At 41.7% G+C, this 14,747-nt stretch overlaps 1 protein-coding gene across 3 annotated transcripts in view; it reads right to left on the bottom strand.

Moving 5' to 3' along the window:
* Positions 1–14,747, bottom strand: part of LOC137867186 (uncharacterized) — a 288,647-nt gene that overhangs the window by 118,365 nt on the left and 155,535 nt on the right. The gene's annotated exons all lie outside the window — the stretch shown is intronic.

Genomic DNA, 14,747 nt, shown 5'->3' with positions numbered 1-14,747 from the left:
CCACAATGTAAATCCACATTTGAAGGCACACAACATACAGATTGTTTGTAAATGTGTGTGGGTTGTCTTTCTCTCTGACATATTGTGTATGTATATGTATCTGTTTATAACCATCATTTATGAAAAACCTGTTGTTATTTTTTCTTGCCATTTTATCTAAATGTGCCAGTTGTCCTGTAAAGCCCACTGTGATAATCACTTACACATATTGCTTGTCATTCTTAGTTTCTTTGTTTCCCTCTGCATACAAAAGTGGAAATATTGTACTGTAAATGTGTAGGCGATGGTGGCTCTGAAATCGCGTAAATATTAGTAACAAATAATTGGAAAGCAAAAAATTGTTTCCTTTGCATTATTTTGAAGAGCAGTCTGTCATTCAGTAATGGCTTAGATCTTCTCAACACTGAGTCTATGTTTGTGCTTAATGAACCAAGAAGAAGGTCATTACAAAATAGCAATATCAATTTTTTGAGAGTGCTATAGCTATCATAAAGGGAGTGGAAAAGTAATAGAAATAAGATTTAACACCGGGTCCTGCTAATGTGTGCAAAAGAGGTTAACTGCTGTGTTTAGTAACAAGCAAATGCTGCTCCTCCCATTAAAGGTGGCGACCTCTTTTATTGTTTTGCTTTAGTGAATCGTCACAGCTTGGCACTGGCTATATAGCATCAATAAACATAATTTTACGAAGTAGCATATAAGCAATAGCAGGTTCAGAGATTAAAGTGATTTTGTATTTAGCCCTACGATATAACCACAAAATAACTAATACGTTTTGATATGTCGTGGTTATCATCCTTTCGTCCTGCATGTCTTTTGTAAAAAAGTTAATTGCCGCATGTCAACCCAATTCTGCCTTACGAAAACATATTTCTTTTGGCCAAATCACATTCTCACCTCCTAGTGCTACGGATTCAATAAATTACTCTTAACAAATTCTTGTTCTCCTCTCACCTTCTTTTCTGTATTCCCTGACATTTTCACTCCCTTTTCGAACCAATGATATATCGAAATCTATGAACCCATAATCCTATTAATAAAGCTCTCTTGTCCGTGTTACATTTATTTTCCCCCTAATCTCCTTCTCTTCCACTTTTCTCTGCTCTCTCTTTTTCTCCCTCTCTCACACTCAGTATCTCTCTCTATGTCCCTTGGCTGACCCGTGTGAACATTTTACCCTTGAAAGCCAAGAGAAAAATTCTGATTTATACCAAATATAATGCCTGTTGTGGGTTTTGCACGTAACAAAGTGGCTGATGGCATGATCAAGGATGGTTTAGGCTGACTGCCAAAGCCAGCCATCTTCACTTGGTCCAGGAGGTATCCCTGTACTGTGTTGCATGCTGACACGTTGAAATACAACTGATTCTGCTGTATTGAAAGTACAGCACACACACACAAATGCAGTGATGTACCTAAAAAGAAGAAGGTCCCTGTTTCTGAAAACATGTCTGTTCCCTTTTTCTTTTTTAAATTAATACAATTTGCTCATACCTTTAAAAATCTTAACACAAAAATGATACGATAATTTGAAGCAGAAATGTAAGAATAGTGTTTATCCTGGTGTCTGCCTGTGTGTCTGTATCTTTTCTCACAAGATTAAGTATGGTGGCTCCATACATATATAATCCTGATGAAAATCCTTGTCATGCATGTGCTCCAGTAATGGTTTATGGTGCCGACCATAAGCACCCCAGCACTGCCATCCTCATGGGGTGACCAATCCAGCGGGCACCGGGGATGCTCACATCTGCAGTCAGACCTACATCCCCTAGTCAGTATTAAATCCATCAGTTCCACAGCCAAAGCCAAATGATTCAATCCCAAACTGACTTCCAAAGCCTTGCAATTCATTCTCACCATCCTCTCCATTCCTCCCAGCAAACAGGTTGTGAAACAATGGGGATCTCACAAGTCCATGGTTATATCTCCAGCAAGCTTTCACTACAACGTCAAATCAGGATGTTTTATGATCATAAAAAGTTATTTTTTTAAAGCAAATCGGATTATCTTTTTTTATAATGTTGCATGACAAAGAAGGCAATGACTTTGGGATTTTTTTTTCACAACTGCATTTTTGTGCATGTCATATGTGTCATACTGTTGACACAATGTTCAGTTTCATGAAAAGTATCTTAATCAATCAGATGTTTGTTTTTTCTCATCAAATGCAATGAGGGGTAACAGTCCCAGAGGCTGCATAAACTACCCGTGTACGTGTCTTAACCACAGGAACACAGCAATATTTATTTTCATATTTCAGACCCAAGGAATACAATAATTGAAGGAAACATTCTGAGCTGTTAAACTCTCCAGTGGACCCGTGGTTGCGGATTTGTCGGCAGGCGTGCTGGACAATAAAAGTGAAGCAATGATGGAGTAAGTGAAAAGTTTAATGTGGCTCTCACTCGGCTGCATAATGTGTCGTGACCGATGAAACATTTCCCAACGGTTCACACGGCTTTCTGTCAGCGCTGATGTAAAAGCCCTGGAGGCAGGGACCCGGGTCTGCCCTTTAAACTGGCGCCTCACTCTTTCAATTTGGTCCTCACCACAAAGGAAAAAAAAGCAGGACAGAACAGAGACAGAGACCAAGGGGAGTATAGAACAACTACGAAAATGTATTCCTAAGTTGAGTTGTCATGATAAATGAGGATCAAGGGGTGAAATGAGCAAAAAATATGCTAAAACACTACATCATGGTAATCCCAATTCATATTCAATGTATATTTGTGAACTGTGTGAAAAATAAATATCTGTTAGTATATACAAACTATGTGGGCTGCTTCATTGAATTTAATGTACACATATATTAAAACAGTACTATTTAAAGTATTCTAAAATATAATGAAATAACATATACAGCAGAGAACATTAGCACTATTTCACACTGTTGATTTAACTTAATAGAGATAATAGCATGCCTTGAAATACATGTTTTAATGTGTAAATATACTGAGGACCTACCAAATTATTTCTTCTGCTCATGACATACATAGGACATCTGTGGTCCATATATTTCAAACTTTGTTTTTGTGTGGCAGTCTTTATCCTCCACCTGTTCAATATATTTCAAATGAACAAGCAATTTCAGAATATTAGTACATTGGCTCCATTGCACATAATTGACTCATTGTTATATTCATGGGACGTGAACGGATGTCACAGCCACAAAGGAGGATAGAGATGCTTTACATGTAAAATCTAATAGGCAATTTACATTTAAATTTCTACTGTCTCTGTTATGGGTGGATTTAAAAGAGCAAGGGCCTGCTTTTAATGCCTCCATGCTGTCTCCATACCACCTCTTCATCTCCTCTCCTTCTACAGCAACCCTTTTCAACCCCATGTGTCTCCCACAAGGGCTTTCATCCTCACCTTTAAGGGTACCCAATCAACCGTGGGCTTGGCATAGCTTCCACGGTGATCGCACAGAGGCAACCTGAACCCCAAACAAAAGCCGTTCATTAAAATATCTCCAGCAGAAAGGGGTTCAAACTACTACATTAGCCTCTCTGCTAACACACGGCAGAGATCAAACCACAGGTATACAACAGAGAGAGATAGGTGCCTTATTCTGAAAAACCTGAGACCTCCAGCAAGGAGATTGTCAAGGCTCACACAGCCTCTGCAGTCAGCGGCTAGACAGACTGGTCTTTTGGGTCAGAACACTAATGAAGATGTTAGGTGGATGATCATCTGTTCAGAACAATGAGTGGGTGGCCAGATGTGGCCTTTGATGGTTTGCGTGTCACAGTCCAATCAAACAAGTCCCAGTCCCCATTATTAATATGGCTGCTAATGATAGTGGCTCACCTCAGCTTGTAGCCTTTCCAGTGAACACTGGGGTTTTGCTCAGTACCAGCATATTGAAAGGCCAGTGTGCAGTGTAAAGGTATGGCTTTCAGGGGATATAAGATGATGAGATATCAAGGTGTCAAAAGTAGATGTTTCAGATGACAGTGTGGCTAACAAAATTTTCCAAACTCTTAAGTTTTATTGGCGAGTTCATTTAAAAGTCAACAGAAATACATTTCAAAATCATTTCCTTTGCTATATTGAAAAGTATCTTTTTTGAGCACTAATACATACACTGCACACATTAAAGTTTTGAAAGTGTAACTTCCATGATCTTGAACGATGTTAATTGTTAAAATGTTTTGAAGGTTGTTTCATCAGACGTTGTCTGATCTGCTAAACAAATGTTAATCCTGAGGAAAAAGGCAATACTTTTCTCAAATAATTCAAAAGATAACGGATTAGCAACTCAATTTAATGCAACAACAATAGTTCTCATATTACAATGGATTAATTTCTTCTTCTGTGGCCCGAGAATGGAGGGTGAAAAGCTACAGTTCCATGGAAATCCAACTTTACTGCATATAGAATTATACACCGTATGTGCATCATAAATGGTGGGTAATTCATCCATATAAATAATAAACCATGGAATATGGATGGCATATATTCTACCTAACAATGTACTTCAGCAGGGAGGAAGTAAATATGTTGGTGTGATTTACAGTACAAAGTACACTCATAAATAATCGGAAACAAGTTAAACATTGCATGGAGCGATGCACTGGAGCTATATTGCACTGTGGTTGTCATTTGAAAGGATAATAGTGACTATGGCATGGCATTATGAACGTCTGACACCTCTTGGACATGCTCTGCCTCGTGGAGACACTGTGCACTGTATCATCCCCATTCTTAATAAAAGGAGATGGCGCCTTCTGAGCATAAGGAAAGTTATGGAAAATATCTCTCACCCAAGGACACAGTGCCAGATGTGCTAAGACTTATGGGAGCAATCATAGGTGGCCAAGGCTCTGGTGTGGGCCTTATTAAGTTAGGCTGCAACCCAGCACCTTCAACTTATTAAGCTGTCAAGAGTTGCAATGATTAAAACCAAAGAAAGGTCAGTTGCAGACCTTCAGCATTGTGCAGATCCTGATATTTGCTTTTAGGCCCCAGACCTAATGAAGACATTTTACTTGATACATGCAAGGAAGGACTAAAATAAATAGTTCTTTTGTGGCACCTTTTTTCAAGTCCCCTTATTCATCTTAGATGGCTTGTAAAAATGTCCAATATTAGTATTTTTTCTTTCCCCAAAACTCTATCCTTCTTCTCTTCTTCCTCCCTTCTCTATCTTCACAGACGCCTTTGAAATTAATTTAATCCATGACAAAGAAGCAGATAAATAGAGAGAGATAGAGAGTAAAAGAAGAGGAGAATAAGTGAGGAAATCAGAACCATGGGTAACTGTGTGCTGTTTTGCACTATCCTAGTCTCTCTATTCAGCAGTTTTGCATAATATCAGCATGTGTGGGGATCAAAGGGAGTAGGTTAATGGGAAAGGGGCTTGGGGATAATTACAGGGAGGGGACAGGTCGGGGAGCGGTGGGTCCAGGTGGGGCCAACCTTGCTAATATGCCCACGTTATGCTGACAGTAGGATTCCAATGTCTGCTGTCGGAGATTAAAAAGGAAGGAGGAATAAAAAAATAAAATAAAAAAAAAACAATCTTGGGGAGTTTATTGAGAGCTGTCATGGGCGTCCCTCAGAAGCTAGGAGACCGCTCACAGATTTATTCTCTTGTCGTAGCTGATGCCAACCAGAGAGTGGGAAACTGGCAGATGCTGGGGGAAGGTATGGTGGAGAGAGAAAAGAGGAGAGGAGAGACAGGGTCCACTAGAGGAGTAGGGTTCAGGGATTACAGCCCCTGGGCAGAGAATCAATCATGGTGGAGCAAGGTGGGGTAAATGAGGAGATATAGTATGTAGTGGAGATGGGGATGCCGTAATGATGTCATCTTCAACAAGCGCCACTCAGTCACACCATTTCAATTTTAGTCCTCAAGGAGAGATTTGGTATGTCAGCTGTGTCATTGTCATCTCTTCCACGTGTGGACATCTCCCTGCCTCTTTCTATATACAGTATACATGGCCGCAACAGCTGTATCCACTTGCCCAAGTAGATATAAATGTGACAGTGCCAGTGGCCAAACTATTAATGTAGAGGCCTAATTCTGACATGCCTTTGACACCCTGTGAAATCTGTATCATTAGCAGGGATACAGGGATGAGGCTATAAATGATGGAGAGAGGGCAGTGGGAGAGAAATAAATGAAAAAGGACGATAGGGTAGAAAAAAGTGAATGTGTTTGAGTTCAAAGCATGCCCCTGACTTCAGAGGGGGAAAATTGGGAGGGAATGAGAGATATCTGTCTGTTTCGGTAGCGCTCTTCAGGACAACCTGTGAGAGGTAAATTGTAAATGACATATGTAAAACCAAGGGGTCAGATAAAGTCCTGTTTGGTCTCTGAGGGGTTAAAGGAAGCTAGTTAGCTAATTGACACTGCAAAGATAGCACCTACATTAGTGCAATGTTTTATTTCACAGAGGTGATATAGTGGGTAAAATATGTTATTCCACAACAACAAGCTTAGTATGTTTTGTTTCGAATTATAATGTTGAAATGATTTTAAAGTATTTTCTCATTTGTATATGTATAAAGTCCTATGTGAAAAAAAAAACAAGTTCAAGGACATTTTAGTGACACAAGGCTACCGGCAGATCCACAGGTCTGAGATCAGCCTTTCCTACGGATACCGTTACCATGGCCGTAATTACCTCAATGACAGACCTAGCCTCAGATCTGCTCCTGGGACCAACATCCTGATCTATTCCTACCATGACTGCTGGCAAAGTCTGTTTTAAACCTGCCCACCTGTCCGAGCTGTAGGCCCCCCCAACAGTTTTAGTCACGTCAGTCAGTCTAAACTCATTACCATATGTCCTCTAAACCTAAGACATCAGAGTGTGATGACTGTCTCAGTCGACCAGACGACTGGAGGCTAAATGAGAGCTGTCTGCATAAGAAAAACATGTTCCAACCTCTTGTCTCTCCGATGCCCTCCGTGGAATCCATGCCCTAAATAGTGATGTTTTACCTGGGGCCTCGTCCTCTCTCTTATGCCAGCATACCGGTATCCCAATAGGCAACAGAAAGTGTTTAAAATACCTAGGTGAGGGGGTGATCATGTGCACTTTGCCAATGAGAAAAAAAAGTCCAAATCACAGAAGTCAAATTGAACAAACTTAAAATGCAGACAATGAACATAGACGTATGCACGGACAGAAACTTGTCGACACAGTTTAAAGAGGATCCTTACAAAATTTAATGTTTAGCTGTTCTTGCTTAGAGCTTACAGTATGCTGACTGTGCACTGATTCAATTCAAAGATTTCTGGCAGGAAAAAAAAAAAAGACTTTACAGCCTGTAGCTATCCCAACAGGAGCAGTAAGTGAATAACAATGTGCCATTGAGAGCATCTTTAGCATCCCATCTATACTGCTGGTTAGCATTGTGTTTGGCTGCCTTCTCTCCTGCATGGCAGTGCACTGTTCCTGAGGAAAGAAAAAAATCTTATCTGCCTATCTTTGTGATCAGTTACATGCTCATTATGTTGGATCCATCAACATTTTGAAAAGCTTGAACACTCTCTTTTTTTCCTTAATAGTTCCCAGGATACACTCAACTGCAGTTGAAAGCTCCAGTTACCTGAAACAAATTGCCTCAAGAAATCTGAACCGCTGCTAGTCTGCAAACGTAACGAGAGAGACATACAAGAGCTTCAAAACATCTAAGCATACAATACTCCTGTGTTTTCAGTCGTTTTTGAATTGTCCGCTTAAAAAAAGAAATAAATAAAGAATAAAAAAGGAACCTTGTAGTCTGTGTGTGCATTCACGTAGAGTTTGTGCTTTGGGCAAAACGTTGTGTTTCACCACATCCCCCCCACATTCCCGCAGTATAAAAAGAGCTTTGACACAGCGGTAAGATAGAGTTTCACAGTGTGTTTGAGTGAATGTAATATGTTAAGATGTTACCAACATGGTTTCCATTACAGTAGAATAACAGATTCACATTTTGTAGAGATAAGCACTGAGGGGGCGTTCGGAGCATAGCCTGCTGTGACATACTGAGTATTTATGTCGACTGATGATGGGGGACAAAGAAAAAAAATCAACATGAGTAAGCAAGGCCTTGTGTATGATATATGATCAAACCAGAAATAAAGTATTGACAGGAAAAAGAGGAGCTTTGGAGTGCATGTACATTAGCACAAAAGAACCCCTGAATGGACTAAATCCCATTTTTGAATCCTGAGGCAACAACACACAAGCACAAGCAGACCACCCTGTTATGCCATACCAATGTGATAAATGTATCCTCTCTCTCTCTCTCTCTCTCTCTCTCTCTCTCTCTCTCTCTCTCTCTCTCTCTCTCTCTCCCTCTCTCCCTCTCTCTCCCTCTCTGGCCCTTTGGCCTGTGCCATTTGAGGGCTTATCAAAGGCTGCGAGGCCCAGGTTGGGTTTGGCTGCAGACTGCTCCCCACTGGGATAAGAAGATGGAGGGCCTCTGCCAAGACCACTGCTTACATCGACCCAGAGCGCCTGTGCACACAAAGACGTCTCAATCTGAGAGACACCAACACACAAACAAAGGCACACACAGAAACACATGTGTTCTTTAACATGTAAGAATGAAATCAAAATAATAGGTCTGCCAGAAGATGTTCAAAACCAATACTTTATTCGAAGTTTGGGGATTTCTTCAGGTAACAATGTGAAGCTACTCAATTTTTAACAACTGTGTGTGCCAAGTCTTGTCCATTTTGGCTGTGTGGCCTTGAGCAATTGTCAGGAAACTGAAAATTTATCATCATCTTTTTCCAAGAATATATCTTTTGTGGAGCATCAAATTCAGTTGGTCAAACCATATTCTCCAAGGTTGTTACAAAAGTTTGGCAGATGTATCCTCTGCTGAAGAGAATAGCATAGCAGAGCAAAACAGATGAGAACAATAAAATACTGAGAACTAAAATACAGTGCAGCCTGTAAGTATTTGGACAGTGACACATGTTCTGTCTTGAAATATAAAGCAATGACTTTTAGGTCCTGACTTTCAGCCTCAATTTCATCAGACGGACTGTGTGGGAATCAACGATTGTCTGAACAGAAGTCAGCATATCCTACATGGTTCATCTGATGTGAGTGGAAACACCCTGAGATTAAACATGAAAGTTAGCAATCTAACTGCACTGCCATTGTTTCTTGTAAAATCCAATAAGTTGAAGTACAAAGTCAAAACAACCCAAAAATGTCAATGTCCAAATAAGGGAGTGCACTGTAAATTCACTGAAAACCTTCATTTGAGGTAATTAATAACAAATGTCAGAGTTCATCATAAGTTCAGCAGTCGAACTCTAGCATAAAGATGGGGGGTAAAATAAAGATCCATTTATTTTTCTCGCTCCCCTTTTTTTCCAGGCACCTTCTTCCCTCCCTGACTCCACTCATTCTCTTCCTCCACCTCCCCTGAACTTCCTTGCTACTAGGTATTGCTAAAATGATTAGCTGCCAGCATCAGCCCCTGGCCAAATCAGCTTTGAACTGGTCAGGGCAGACTTATCACATGACAGCCAGTCCCCCAGCTGGCCTTGCGCTGTGCGTTGGCAGGTGAGACCTGCATTACAGCTTGCATAATTCCCCAGATGGGTGCGATGAGTTCACAGCAGCTTTAGCAGGAACCAAATTGTGGGGATTGCTGACATATAATCGTTTTAGAGGGGTGAGAGAGAGTGTGTGTGTGTGTGTGTGTGTGTGTGTGTGTGTGTGTGTGTGTGTGTGTGTGTGTGTGTGAGAGAGAGAGCGAGTGGAGGCAGCCTCAATACAAATTGTGCTGTTCTTCGAATTCACACACACACACACACACACACACACACACACACACACACACACACACACACACACACACACACACACACACACACATACACACATACACACACACACATCATGTATTGCATACACAAACACGCCCATGAAGTGAATTATATACTCTTGAACCACACATGCATTCACACACACACACAGAGGTGAGGAAGACAGAACGAGGTCAAACACAGAGGCAATAAAAGCTGTGGTGTCCGACTGTTGATCTCATCCCGGGTCCATCACTTTAAACAGGCTGAAACAGCAGGAGAAGGATCTGCTGCCGAGCAGAGACCTTCCCAATTAGGATGAGTCATGCACAATGGCAGGGCCCTACACACACACACTCTTTGGCCCTCACTCTGGGAGACAGACTGTCCTATCAGAGTTGAGCATGGCTTGGGCAGCTCAGAGGGCGATGATAAGGAGAGGATGGTTGGGGCGAGCAAAGGAAGAGTATGATGGGAGATGTTACTCTATGTGCCCCCCCCCCACCCCTTCCACCTTTATTTTAGCACGCGGCTGTTTTTTGTGGTCTAACACAAGGCTTCGACCGCAGACACCCACTCCCAGTGGGACGGCTGAACTGAGCACCAACCTCACAGCCCGGTCTGATGTGTCAATACGCAGAATCACCGCTAACTATGAACCTTCTCGCTCTCTGTCTCTTCTTTGCCTCCCTGCACCTTCCTACCCCCCTCGGCTCTGCAGCCCAAACACCCCTAGAGCAGCAGTCAACCGCGCTCTGCTCCTGGAATCATGTGTACCTTTTCTTTCTCTTTCCACATTCTCTGACAGCTCCTCTACAGTAGGTAACATAAACTGGAGAGAAGGGGAATGACAGGGGAATAGTTTTCGTTTAAAAAGAGAAGAAGAAAAATGATAAGCATTGGGGTTGTAACTGTAGACCAATTTTCACTGTTGAGGTCTGAAATCAAGTACTCAAACCCTAATCAAATATTTCACAACATCAAAGCTTGTAATATGTGGAGGAAATGTTTCAAACTCCATCCCGTCTCTACTTCGATTTTGCCTTTCCAGTTCCTAATGCTCTGTGTCACATCAGCCTATGAGTGTGTAAGTCTTGTTTTGGTCTGCTGTCAGAATGAGTCTCCTGCTAAATAGACATATTCGTAGTGGCACATTATTGGGCCTGGGGGGTCTTAGAGTGGAGGAAGTCCCTTTCAGTATTTAACCACTATTTTCACATTAAATGCACCCTCCCTCCTGTCCTCCTCCTTCTCTCTCTCTCTCTCTCTCTCTCTCTCTCTCTCTCTCTCTCTCTCTCTCTCTCTCTCTCTCTCTCACGCACACACCTTTACACACATATAGTTGCGCACACACCTGATTCTGACAATCATCATGCCACTACTGATCTGCAGTCCGTTGAGGTCACGGCAGAATGACAGCTGTCACAGAGTCCCCATTACCCCCACGCAGCAGGGAATTAAAGACAAACAAACCTGCGGCCATAGGAAGAGGAGTTGAAATTGTGTGTGTGTTCACTTTGTATGTCCTTGTGTCCCTGTAGTAGAGTTACAGTGTGAGTAGAGGGGATGCCATCATTCTTTTATGTTTGAGGGAAGTAATAAGGGGAGAACTCTGCTGTTTTTTCATTTCCTCTCATGTCTTTCTTTGCTAGCATGATCGGTGCTGTAAAACTACTCCCATGAAGTATCAAGTGCCTTTTGTCTGTGTATGATTTAAAGGAAATAGCGTTGGTATATGACAAAATGTGCAGTCTTATGCTGGAGCCAAATTTCTGTCATTTTAATGGGTTTTATTGAGCTATCGAAGCACTACATGTGAGTTAAGCTATGCTGAATAAAACTCTTCGAGGAAAAAGAATTTGCTTCAGTTCACTTTTCACTAATAAAAGCTCAAATTCAATATTATACTGCCACCAATGGACCATAGCAAACCTTGTCCCAATTCTTCATCATATGAATCTTAAAAGCACCCTGTTTCTCTGCCATTTACACTAGAAGTTTACTACATGAACAATCCTTCCCGGAGATATCACCTTGAGTTTGTGACTCAATGCTAACAGCGAAGCCGCTCTGTAGCTTACATGTGTTCCACATTGTTTAGCATGCAGCCCAGACACAGTGCCACCATGGCTTTTAACGCCTGCTCGGGGGTTTAATTGGTCTGCAGCCCCCTCCAGGGAGACCATCTCTCTAATAGTAATTTAAGTGTAAAATCTGGTCCCTGGGAAAAAGGTCATTGAATCTGCATAAGCCCCTTGAGCCAGGCTTAGGACCCTGTCGGGTCAGCCTTGAAGGGGAGAGACGCAGATAGAGACAAGCTCCCCTATCCCGCTTTCTTTCCATCTCTCTCTCTCTCTCTCTCTCTCTCTCTCTCCTTCACTATGAAAACCCCCATTTCCCTTTTCAGCCCCCCCCCCCCCCCCCCCATGCAAGTCCCTTGGCTCCCCAGTTCCACTTGGTGCTTGATCTGTGTCTCTGAACAATAATTAAAGATTCAATGGAGGTGGGGCCAGGGGAAGACAGGATGAGAGCCTCGGTTGTTCTTCCTCGACTGCCCTCTGCATCCTAAGAGGGGACTCAACACTGAGAAGATCGATACTTTAACCATGTGTACTTCCCAAAAGCATGACATACACGCCAACATCCTTGTTCCCAACATGTCCAACCATAAAAACGCACACATACTAGTGCATGCACAATGACTGGATCGTCTTATCCTCATGTAATGAATCCAGACTATTTGCTGGCAGATGGGGAAAGTGCAGCTCAAACAAAACAATGTCAGTCATCTGTGGCACCGCATATTAGAGAGAAACTTCTGCTCAAACTGCAAGAGTATAAGCATATGTTGTTTTGTCTTTTTGATTAGGGTTAGTCTTCTTTCACTGTGTTGCTCTACTTGAACTGCTGTGAGACTCTGAGGGGGAGCTTTTCTGTCAACAGATGGCAATATTAGCTTAGGGCAAATCACGTTGTGGTTCTTATCTACTAGTAAATATAAAGGCATGTAGAATGAAATGCAGTATCTGCAAATTAAACACCATACACTAAAACAGCTTGTATGTAGTCACAAATATGCTCATGTAATTATCCACTTGTGGCACTAAGCAGAGAAAGCTCAAACACTTGCAAAATAAATACATTGTAGCATTGCTTAGGCTGATTAACCACATTTTTTACTGAAGCAGAATGGAATTGCACAACAACAAAATGCCTTTTAATTAAAAAGAAACATAAACAGTCATTTTTAGAGAGAGCCAGCAAGCCAGAGAGACAGACATGAAGAAATATGGGGAAGTGAGGAAGAAATTAGGGGTGTGCTGTTACAGGAGGAAGGCAGTTAAGTTGAACCTTGAGTATGAGCATGCAACACTTTTAAGAACTATGATAATCGTTAGGGCAGGGAGTGTCCGGATGGTGTTTTTAAAATCAAAATAGTGTCAGGCTTCATTTCCTCCTCCGCTGCCACTTAACAAAGAAGTATTTTGAAGTTGTACAGGAGGCAGCCATGACAGTTCATCCCTGGAGCATTTCCCCCATATTTGAAAACATGTGGGAATGCTTTCTCTCAAACATAAAAGGATCAAGACTCCCTATATTCTAAAGGGAAACAGAGCTGCCTTGGCACAGTGTTAATTTTAACAACTTCTCCCTTTATTTGGTACAGCATTAACCTTGAGGCCGCTGGACCCCTTTTGAAGTGCTCACTGCCTAGCATGAGAGTATCCAGAGTGAGGTCAGTAAGTCTGTTATTAACAGTTATTAATGCATAGTGGGCTCTGACTTTGAGTTATGACCCTAACGTTTTTAGCAGAATTCAGTTCAATATACCATACAAATGTACGGGTAAGCATGGCAGAGCACTAACATACTTTAGCAATACTAGCCAATTATTGGTCAATAAAGTGATTCAATAAATGTAGGTTTTGAGGCAAGATTTAAAGACAGAGACAGTGCCATGAGACCTAATTCTAACTGCAAGTTTGTTCCAGAGCCTGGCTGCCAGTACAGCACATATGACCTAAACTGACAAACCTGAGGTCTCTGAGCATATAGGTAGTTAAAAGTTAGAGCTCAGATTAGAAACATACCTCATCTCTTCAGTGCAGACCAAAGCATACAAACAACAAAATAATATAATACACAATAAAGGAAAACATGTACTAAGGTCACTGAGGTTTTTCCAGTAAATACTTAGTATGCCCTTATTATCACACCTGTCTCCACATGCTTGTTGAAAAGAAATAGAGTTTGGGACCGCAGTACACAGAGCAGGATAAAACATTCTCCACCACCCACAACCGGTAGGGAAAAGTCAATGTGGGTGAGATCAATGCAACATTTGTAATGGATGACGATGGATCACTAGTTTAATATTACACCAGTGGCGTTGTAGGCCTTACGATATCTCCAACAAATACATGTTAACTTGTTATCTGTTCCTTAAAGAACACTGCCATTGTTTGTCGTCTCTCCCTCCAGCCGAACCCCGCTATTGATTGGGCCTTTATTGAATGCTCAAACATTGCATGCAACGATGGATGACTCCCAATTAAATGTGCACTGGATGTTTCCTTTCATACCAACACCCATGAATACCTCATCCTCATGGATACCTTTTTGACAGAATTATTGATAGAACTCAGCACAGAATGTTGTGATGTTAGAAACTAAAGGCAACCCCAGCCAAATTAATTTGGGATTTAATTTCGGTGTAATTTTTCCTCCTCTATCTACTTCTGTCTCTTTTCTCTTCTTATTTCTCTGTAATGCTGTGCTGTTGTTGGCTTGACCTCTGCTCCCCACCCCTGACCCTTGACCCTGAGACATCTGACCAGTCACCACTCTGGGGGAACCAAATTAATAGAAGCGTTGCTCGTTAATTGCATAAGGGGGCAGCTAAGAGATTCATCACCTCAGTCATTGCCATTGCTTTACTTTGACCCCCCCTTCTCTGGTTTCCCAGAGGGCA

Source organism: Cebidichthys violaceus, unplaced genomic scaffold (genome assembly GCF_023349555.1).
Source record: "Cebidichthys violaceus isolate CVI_PGR_0920_01 unplaced genomic scaffold, fCebVio1.0.p SCAF_9, whole genome shotgun sequence".
In the NCBI taxonomy this organism is placed as follows: Eukaryota; Metazoa; Chordata; class Actinopteri; order Perciformes; family Stichaeidae; genus Cebidichthys; species Cebidichthys violaceus.
Note: the sequence above shows the minus strand (reverse complement) of the source record. Positions and strands in the feature narration are given on the sequence as shown.